Source organism: Strigops habroptila, chromosome Z (assembly GCF_004027225.2).
Source record: "Strigops habroptila isolate Jane chromosome Z, bStrHab1.2.pri, whole genome shotgun sequence".
Lineage (NCBI taxonomy): Eukaryota > Metazoa > Chordata > Aves > Psittaciformes > Psittacidae > Strigops > Strigops habroptila.
In genome coordinates, this window is record NC_044302.2 from 49,609,471 (window position 1) to 49,620,567 (window position 11,097).

The window sequence follows — 11,097 nt, forward strand, 5'->3', positions numbered from 1 at the left end:
AACACAGAGATATTCAAGCATGTGAATATCAGTGGGCTTGCTTACAACAAACCAGATCTACATTCTAACCCATTTAAATGGAAATATGACTACTTTCTGTTTAAAAATTAACCCAGAGCTGAAGCATAACACAGCAACACATTAAACATTTCAGAAGCTAGAAAAAGCTTATGAACATCAAAAATCGTTTTGTTTTTTTTTAATTCTATAAAATCCTGTAAATGACCATGCTCATCTTCTGAATGCTGAGTAAAATCACACCACCACAAGCAGTGTGAAACAGTCAATATAAGCGCTATGAAAGAAGTACAAAAAGAATTACTGATAAACCTAAGAAAGTTTTGAGGGTGCTATACAGAACCGTAAGGTTATTATGCTGCAAGCAATGAACATCTTTCAGTTCAATTGCTGGTACGCTTGAAATATTTGTGTAAATTCTTGAAGGATCAAAGACTAAGTTCAGAATTTAAAATAGAAGGTTGCACAGAAAAGAAGTTAGGTTTTAATCGAGACAGGAGTCCATGAAGAAACTGTTCTCTTCTTGTTCTGGTCTGATAACCAGCAACAGCACAGTTTGTCAGGCACACAGGAGAAGTGTGCATCGCTTCTTCCACTTCAATCAGCCAGTCTTGTACACCTCCTCAGACGCCTAGTCCTTTGCCTAAGCTAACTTGAAGTTAATTTCCAAGTTCGTTATAAAGAGGCATATTTCTGCCTACTTAATAGGCAGAAATGTTGTGCCTTGTTTATTCACTAAAGAGTATTAACAACAAAGCCAAATATAATGAACTTCATTATTATAAAATATTATTCCGAAAGGGTCATACCTGTTTAAAGACAGCATGCTTCAGTGATGGTCTAGGAGTCTGTATTTATTTTACACATTTCTAATAGTTTGTCTGTAACTTTCCTTTGTGGTACAATATACGAAGACAGTTTTTATTTTGTAAGTGGTAACAAATTAACATACTAAAAAGGAAAATTTTTAAAATTAGTATTTTTTAACCTCGGGTGAATATCATCCATGAAAACTTTCTCCTGTCTTCCTGCATTTTGTAGGGCAAATACCAGTCTTGCAATTGAATCTGGACTGCTTAGGGATTAGGAGTTTCAGTCAAAAATTCCAGGAGTTCATAACCCAGTTAAAAAAAAGATCTGTTTGGTAAATTACAATAATAATAAAATTCAGATGAAACAGTAAGACAGAACGTTCTCATACTATTTAAAAATACTGCATTTGGAATACATTTTAAAATGTAATTGTATTAAGTTTAAGTAAGTGCATCTACTGGTAGGTCATGCTGTTGTTTTATACCAGGCTGAATGGAGAGCTTTTGGTAGACGATTAAATGTTGCCATTATTTGCTTCCGAGACTTATTCATGTGTAAGAACATTTTTGCCTTACCAGGAAGGTGCCTTTGAATATCAGGAGCATTAAAATTACTTTGCAAGTAGAGCAAATTTTTCTGACATCTCTACCACTCTTCATAAAGAAGTGTAAATAAAGGAGAAAAAAACCTGGCAATTATTGCCCAGGCTTAAGTCTTACAAACAAGATAACTGAAAACAGAACCCAAGTTGAGTATTTCTATTAAGCATAAGTTCTAATATTTCTGACGGCTAGATAGCCAATACCAGTGGGAGAGTTTATAGGTTAAAAATAATTATTTCCTTTCACTATTTATTCTGCCACTGTTATTTCCAATTGCAGCAAAGGGTGTTACAAAATTCAGTTTCACAAAATTGTTTAATATTCCAAATACAAAGTATTTGTTTGCTGTCCTGTTTGAGGTATTTTCTTGCAGAGCAGAATATTTTTCTACCTCCAGATGTCTCACTTTACCACCCTCCTATAAATGTCATGCATTCAAACCACTTACTTTCCAAGAATCCTACATTTATGAAGCATCTGTAACATGAAGTATTTAGGTTTTCGTAATACAAAGTGTTTCACAAAATCCAGATCTCAACCATTTGTGCATTAAGACACCGTATACTTATAATACTTCATTCTGTATCTATCTAAGCAGGAAAACCTTATCAATTCCAGCATCTGGAAAGGCAACTGCACGCTATTTCCATGCCTCTACAATCAGCGCATACGACAGCATTCCACAGCCATTTGTTTGCCATGTAAGGAACCTTCTTAAGATAAAATTTAACTATAAATAATCCCATCATTATTTCATATCAAGCCAATGACATGCTTTAAATGATTATTTGCTTTCCCCAGATGAACAGATTTCTTATGAAATAGAGCCTAGCTGTAAAACTGTGTCAGAGAAGACAGGGTGCTCTTTTTTCAGCCATCTAAATCCAATTGGTTTTGTGAACTAAGATGAACTACACAGCACAAACCATTTCTTATTTTCTTCTCTTGGTAATTTGCTGCTGACCAGTGATGGAAAAACAAAAAAAGAGTTGTTTCTGCCACTCATATACATGTGCTTTAAGAGGACCCATATATCTTGAGGAGGCTACAGTTGCTATTTTAATAGTGCTGTCATTAAGAGTAACCTTAATGAAACAGTAAACAGTTCTCAATTTCACGCCGAGATCCTCAACCTTTATCAGGAATCAACAAGAATGAGAAACAGCAGATCTGTTTCCAGGCCTTTGAATAACTGCCCAGATGGAAGGAAGTGCCTCCAGGTGGTCTGTGTCAGGGTCGGTCTGCACAGGACCAAACTCAGAGCCAGCAATCTCCTGCTTCTTTCTCTTAGTGCAAATGTGTTTCTATTTATGTGAAAAATATCATGCTGTGATAAGCACTGTAACTGTTTGTGAAACTGTGGGACAACTATGAAAATAAGTTTTTCCTTAAGAAAATATTTTGTCATCATAGGGTTATGAGGAATCCTATGCATTTAAATTTTGTATATGACATTTTTCATCTAAGAAAATTTTTACTAACATGTTGTTACTGGATTATGCTACTGTGTTATAATTACTGCTGTTACTTTCATCTGTCCCACTCTGACATTTTTATGTTAAAGCATTTACATTTACTTGACTATTGTCTGTAGCACCAAAGATAAATATATCTCCAGAATAATGGTGAGGATGAACAATAAATTCAGTTGCCTTTCAAGAAAATGCTCCACCTAACTGATAAAATTACACAATCTCTAAATCTAGTTATAATATTGAAATGTTTAGGTTTTAAAAATTAGGTAACAAAATCTTTTGATAAGTGAAACACTCCCTTTTTATCTAAACTGACACTAAAAAGATTGCTATATTTTTCTGTTTTCTTTTGTAAGAACACATAGTACAAAATTACAACTACTTTTGTTCTCTTTAACTGAGTAACCACCACATTGTTTTCTCATTTCTAAAGCAAAGAAATTGCTTTACGAAAGCAAAGAAAGTTGCATATAAGCATAGCTGCGCGGGGCTGAGCCGTCTGTCTGCCTGCACCTCTGAAGTGAGGGCTGCATGTGAGGGATGGTGCAGAAGCTGGGTACCACTGGGAGGAGCAGAGCAGAATCTGCCTATGGTGGCTGCGGCCATAGATCTGGGAGCAGGCGAGTTCTGGGCCCCCTTGGGTAGACAGCCCTACCTTCCCCTGGCAGGGTGAACCAACCGTGTACCTTTGAAGGCCTAGGACAAAACACAGATCTAGTGGGGACCACTTGCTGGTGACAGAATACCAGTGTCTACCACGAGAATTAAATTAACACATTCATCCAACAAAAAGCAACTCCATTTTGTGGAGGCTATTTATAAAGAACAGCTGTATTTTCCGGTTTCTTTTCTTTGACCTTGAGACTTCTGTTGTAGCTAACGTGGGCCTATCAGAAGTGTGCTGAAGATGGCATTTGTATGGCCAAATACTACAGCCTTGCCTTTTGCTTTGAGACAGAAGAAAATGTTTAGCCCCACACCTGGAAGGCAGAACCCCTCTGGACCTCAGAACTCTGAATTTCGAAGGACCTAGAGAAGGCACACCAATCAAGAAGGCAGCGTTGGACAAGAGGACATGCACTGTGTAGGTATGTTTCACCCGTTAATTGCCAGCTATTGAGGGCTTGAGCATTTCTGACAGTGTGCATAGATTTGTCACCCGAACAGTCTGTGTTTGAAATGCTGCACGACGTACAGGATCAAGATTCAGCATATGATTCCACTGGGTGAATAACTGATATAAAAACCAAAGAGTGATATAAAACCCAAGTAGAAGAGCAGTAAAATCAAAGAAACACAGCTGACGCTTTTTGTCAGCACATCAGGAAGAAAGTGGTTTATCTTCAAGAAAGTCACTAGGGTTGGGAGTGGAAGTGGCTTTCTCTCACATGTGGAGAGGCAGCAATAGCCTGGGGTCTCCTAAAGTAAGCTAGTGATTGTACAGTGTACATCTATATGACTCTTCCTTATCGTCAGGGTGGAATTCAGAGCATGTGTGGCTTGAGTTTCTCTGAAAGAGTGATTGTCCTGGTTTTGTCTGGGATAGAGTTAATTTTCTTCCTAGTAGTTTACAGTGCTGTGAGTGGGCTAGGGTAGTTAGCAAGCAGTTGTGTGGTCAGTATTTGCCAGCTGGGATTAAACAGTGACAGTGATGATAAAAGTGCTTTGAAGTATTTGCAGATGGGTAAGACTTCAAGGTATCGCTCACAAGAAGAAAAACAGGGTTCTGGACAGGATGCAGGGATTTGGCTGCCAAGACTGTACACTGGCCCAAAATTTTCCCACAAATACGTGATACTCTGGAGACCTGAATACTCTGGGATAGATTTCCCATCTTTAACAGAGGTGATGCCTCTAATGGTTTTAGTCTGTTAAGTGTACTTTTCACCATATGATTTTATAACTTCCATCCAAGCACTTAGATACACTTTTATACAGAACATAAATGTTACACATTTACGTTACATGGAATACATGTAACATCCCCATGTGGGAAGGAAAAAACCCTAGGTCTCTTCTTAAGAAAATGGACAGCAAGGCACAAATAGAGCAAAACTACTCATCCGAAACAGTTAAAAGATGTGTGCCCAAACAAGAATCTGAACAAAGTACTCCAATTTCCCATTTCAGTGCTTTAACCATATACATGTTCTTGTCCCAGAGAGAACATGACAAAAAGAGCAACAGAAATTGCACCAAGATGCATTATACAATATAGAAAACGGTGAGGATATTTTTGAGGCTTAGTAACAACTTTGGCATACCTTCACCTTAGCATATTTCCATCCTGGGTAGCACTGCTTCCCACAGAGGTAACAAAAACCAGAGAGGATGTTTTAAAAAGGCGGTTAAGAATTTCCTTCCAAATCACCATTCGAAGGAATCAGCCAGGTCTGAATAGTGGTGAGAAAAATAAGAATAAATAACTGTCAGATAAACTGAGACAGAGATATATTTGTGCTGGTGACTGAAATAATTCTGGAATAAGATGCCTATAGCTTGTGCCCAGGTTAGCTGTTCTAAAGCTCTCAGGCAAGCTTTGCTGCGTTTTGCATGATGAGTATCAGCTTCTAAAGCACATGGGCAACATCTAGTGTTAGCTGAGGGAAACTGCACACTCCGGTTGCTTTGTGAAAGGCCAAACATCACTCATAGTCAATGACTATAAAAGAGTTTCTATGAAAAACAAGTCTTCTTACCTTGGCAAAGATGACATATCCCAGACATCAGGCAGGCATTACCACAAAAGGCACACATCATGCATTTGCTTGCTTTTTCTTAATGCCTGAATGCTGTCAGTAGTCAGTGCTGTTGATATCCTGTTCAGACTTTGTAATAAATAAAGAGTCAGGAACCTTGGGAAAGCAGCTTAAAGGAATAGCTTCAACTCACAAGTGATGTGGTTTAGATAAACAGGGTTTTTATCCACATGAGTAATGCTATGTTGGACTAGGTAAAATGAATAACAGAGTTCCCACCTTCATTTAACATGCAAATCCTAGAAAATCTACATGGAAGCATCCAGAATTTCTTTCTCCAGGATCGGTCAAAACAGCACCTGCTTGCATGGCAAACCATAGTTGTATGAGGTGCTGGGGAAAATCCATCAGGTTTTTTGACAGGATCAGAACTCTCTTATCCCTGTATCTGCTTTGGGATCCAGCTAGCAGCCACACTCAGAGCAAGACATAGATGGTCTGTAAGCTATGAGTAAGCTACAAACAGAGGTCCTGAGATGCTGTCATCTGCTTCCTCTTTCACCATTTGGCTCAGTGCAAGGTGCTGGTGGCTACAGCTGTATCAGGAGGTCAGATGAGCTAATAGTTTCAAGTGTCCTGTTAGTCATCTTTACAGCATCACCTGCAGTTTGTCCTTCTATTTCCAAAGACAGTAATACAGTTTTGTTTTTTGGTTTTAGCACCATGGACTTGGTTTCATCAAAAGAAGCTTTAAGGTGTGAGTTTGACACATTCTGTAGCCTGGCCTGTGCTCTTGCTGTGACACAAATACTAGTTGCCAACAAAAACAACAACAACAAAAATCACTTGTGTTTCTGTCATTCTGCTTAGAGTGCAGTAGTTATTGTAAGGGTATGTGGAAGGTAAGAGTGTCTGCCCCATTAAGGTTATCTGATCAAAGACCTTTCCAGTGCAAAAGAGATAATAAATAAAAGGGGAAGTGATAGGCAAGAACACATAAAGACACAAACCTGATAGAAAACAGATAAAAGAGACGATGCCAAGGATTAAAAGACTCTAGTTTCTAATTGATGGATGATTGAAAGAAACTTCCAGGCACAGCTTTAGAGATGGCCACCTGGCCTTTGTAACTGATACGAAATGGGAAAAAAAAGGAATGCGAGGATTTGAGATATTCAAGGGGGTCTGAGGGGCAATGCAAAATTTACAAAGAAATGTTTAATGGAAGGGGATTGGGGAGGAACAAAGGGGAACGGAATAGACAGAAAGTGGTATAAAAGGAGTTGGTTGCATGTAAAACGTTGCTGATCAAAACCCTTGCCTGACCACACCCTGTGCCTGATCACTGAAGTTGGTGTCATTTTTCATTAAATCTGGTGGGGATCTTGGCCACCACCCACTGGGACAGGAACACTGTGTATCCCGAATACCAGTAACCTTGAGGCAGGTGAGGGGCTCATCTCCAGTGACTGGAGTGGAACCTCAAATCACAGGCGCATGTGCCTGGCACCAGTTGCTGTGGGGCAGAAGAGGGTCTGTATCTTCTGCAAACCTGTTGTGTGCAGGGGTGGGTGTACTTCACTGGCAAACCTCAAGCTGGACCAGCCAGCGAGTAGGAAGTGCTCGATCTGGGCAGAGGTACCAAGTAGGCAAAAGGTCTGTGCTGGTAACTGAGGGGACCCATGAGTGTGGAGTACCTGTAAGACGAGTATCTGAGTTCCGGATCTGTTAGCTGGCCAAGATGGCAAGTAGGAGACCTGTGAATTGTGTGAAAGTGTTCAGGATCTGGGTGGGGTGGATGGACAGAGGGGTGGGTTATGCCAGTACAAGCTGCAACTCTGTGTGTGCTTATGGATTAGGAGGAAAAATGGGGAATAGGGGGAAAGAGGGTCTGCACATGGTTTCAGTAATGAACTTCTATCTTTGCCAGTTGAAGAGTAAGCTGTTATTTGCTTATGTTTTATGTGAGTCCTTGAAGTACTGAGGTCTGAACAATAGGCCCTGAACCAAAGTTGACCTCTAGATGAACCCCACAACCCAACAATGTATATATCTAAGATGCATAGTATTAATCGCATATGCAATGTATTACCCATTTGCTTTAGTATGAATATATATATATTTTTTTATGCTGATCTATAAAAGCTTTGTTGTAATGCTTACTGTGTAATAGTAACCAGCGGAATGATGCTTCTTTATTTAGAGACACATTGCAAGGCCAGAAAATCAGGTGTCTAGTCTTGTTCAGAAAACAGACAGAGATACTTCCTTGGGCTCCTCCTTAAGCCCTGGCCAGGCTTTGGGGAGAATCCAGCAGGGAGGGTGACACCAGATGTTTCCTCACCCGAAGTTTTGCCAATGTTTATTTAACTATATGAAATCTGGATCCTCTCGCAGCGACTTTGGAGACCTCACCGACGGGTGGATGCACTGCATAGGATCTCCCAGTTGCTGGGACAGGTTCTCCAAATCCTTGCAGCAATTACCTTGACATAAACAGTAAAATAAGCCTACTCTTTTGTTGGTGTCTGTGTCCTTTCTGCTGACCCCATCAACTGGTAAAACAGTCCGGTAGGTGGGTGCTGCTAAAGGCAGTGCCTCATCTGTGGCAGTGTGCATGACTGACACGTCAGTGTCCTTTGTCCATGTATGTATGTGTGTGTGTGTGCCAACCTGTCTGTCTTTAGCATACGCGCTCAGCTTTGCTACTGGTTGAACCTGTGAATGGGAAAGCAGCAGCCATGTCCACCTGTCCGGCACAGAGGCCTGCGGGTCACTGGACCAGAGTCCAGCTCTCAAGTAGGAGGAACCCCCAGGATCTGGAGCTGCTAGAGGTGGTCGCCACTTATAATACTGCTTAACATGTGTTCATGCGTTTCATCTCATGAAGTAACAGATCCCCAGATAGGTTTGGCAGGATATGTACAGCAAGGCAGAGATGCCAGAGACCTCTAATGCATTATGTTTTTCTAAATAACAAAAAGACTGGTGTTAAACACCTTCAGTTCTACAGCACACTTACTCTGAATTTAAAAATCAGAACCAGTGCATCAAGAGTTGCAGTTGTCAAATTTAAAGCATGAAAAAATTTCAAAACAAATATGATTTTTAATGAAATTCAGGAAATCCCAAGGAAATTCCAAGTCAGATCTTGAATACATTACTAGAAGAAGACACTCAGACTTTACTGAATTCAGTAAAGAACTGGGTATTTGAAGAATATTTAGCCTATTACCAGCCACCACTGAAATTTTGGAAGGGGTATTTTTGTCCTTTTTTAGGCTGTAAACGGATCACTGTACTGTAGTCCATCATTGACACCTGGCTTCATGGGCAAATTATTGTGTACACCTGAATGTTTCCTGGATTATTGGTTTCAGTTCCTGCTGTCTAGGTGCTGATCTGTTGAGACAGAGGTTGTCAGGTCTCCTGTAAACTGTTTTATTTGCCTTTATTTATTTCTAGCTATCCAGTTCTTGGCCTAACCACAAGTGACATGTTCAGAATTCTCAAAACAAATGATTTTCCACAAATCTGAGTCTTACACTGTAAAACAACTCCAGCATTATGGCTTCACCTCACAAGCAGATAATGGACAACTGCACCCACAATAATCAATAAATAAACAGTGTTGTGAATTTAGCTGAGTAGAGGAACTTCATTCTATTTCAACTCCACACAACCAGGCAATTCAAGCATTAAGCTTGAAAAAGTGGGAGCAAGATTGAAGAGGCTCTCCTTTCTGCTAGACTCTTCAGCAAAATATGAATGGATCTGAGGCTACATTTGGTGATTTCTGGTGGTAAAGACTTCATATTTTCTAGTATCATTGTGAATATGAAGAAACTTCATCAGAGTGACACTGCTCCTAAGTCATCTTCTAGAGAACAAGTTCCTTCGCAAAGCACTAGTTTAATGATTATATTCTAAAGCCTTTGGTAGTACGAATTTACTGGTGAGCAATGTAAGTACAGAGCACACACACAACACTGCAGAAAAGAAATAGTAATGCATGGCATCTATAGGAAGCTAACATTCCAGTGTAAGTGTAATGTGGGGAAGACAGCCTGTGTACACGCACATCTCACAGGAGCCTGGATATGGGTTGTCTAGTTAGTAATGGAAATGCCTAAGTTGTTCTGAATGGGTGGGGTGTTTGCACAGTAGCTAAGTGCTTGTAAACTTTAAAGCCCCAAGACAGATGGCAGGTTTATGTGGCCTGCTAAGTACAGATGTGGAACTGGTGTACTTCTGTTACACATCTTCTTATCTTTCATGACAGGGTAGGAGCCTGATATTCAAGATTTTGTTGCTTGTAGAATTTCTGCTCCAATTCTTTTAATAGCCTTTGTCCGTTTGTTCCTCTTAGGTGTAAATTTATATCCTTGAAGCTACATTTTATTTATATCCTTGAAGGTAAATAATTACCCAGTGCGCAACGAAAGTCCAGCACAAAACTTCATGTGCCTTCCACATGGAACTAAGGCCAGGCACCCAGCATTGGAAGGTCTCAGAAGACTTCCTTGCCCAGTAGCAAACTCTGGGGCGGGCCAATAACTTCATACTTACAATAACATTCCACTGTGTTCAAATCAGACATACAAAATGCATTTCCTGGGATGTTTGCAAAAGATGGATAATCACTATAACAAAAGTTGTGATTCTGTGCAGCAGCACATCTAATTGCAACATGACTTGAAAAGACAGGGGCTTATCTTCTTCCATTGCTAAATTGAACATAATCAAGATATCTCATTGCCACCATTCCTTTAGAAGGGGCCACCTCCTTCCACTGAACTCTACTCAAATGTTTGTAAGATTATAATGAACAGTCATTAAATGAATAAGAGGAGCTTAAAAAAAATTAGAAGGTTGGTTTCTACAAGGGGGAAGAAGAAAATGAACACTCTATGTTTGTTTTTCTTTTATCTGAAGTGTTCAGTGCAGCTTTGTTTCCCTGTTAATCACAGGGTCAGGCTGTTTTGTCTCTGTGAGTATGTCTATACTATCTGGCGCAATTCCACAAAGGGAGCACCAGGTCCCAGTCCTCAGGGACACTGGCTCCACCAGCAGCTAGTCAGACCAGCCTCAACCTGGCCCACTGTGCCGTGCTGAGAAGACATACACCCTTTAGGTACTGCCTAAAACTGCACAAACTAATTTGGAGCCAGGGTGGGGGTGCGGAGGAGTAGGGAGAACTGAGACAAAGCACAAATAGTAACATTTGTCAAGAAAAAACAGCAAAACACTGTTTCTTTGTTTCTTGTCTTCAGCTGTGTAAATTTCTGGTGACTTGATGGGAGGGTGTTAAAATAAACAAAATAAAAGAGATAATGCAGAAAAGACCTGTAGTCATTTGTCACAAGCATCAGTGAGAGAGCTGTGACAGCAAAGTATTTGTCATCCTGGCTATTCAATTACTTATGCATCTACAGACAAATTATATCAAGACACATACAAATGGCACTTTAAAATTCAAAGCTTTCACTT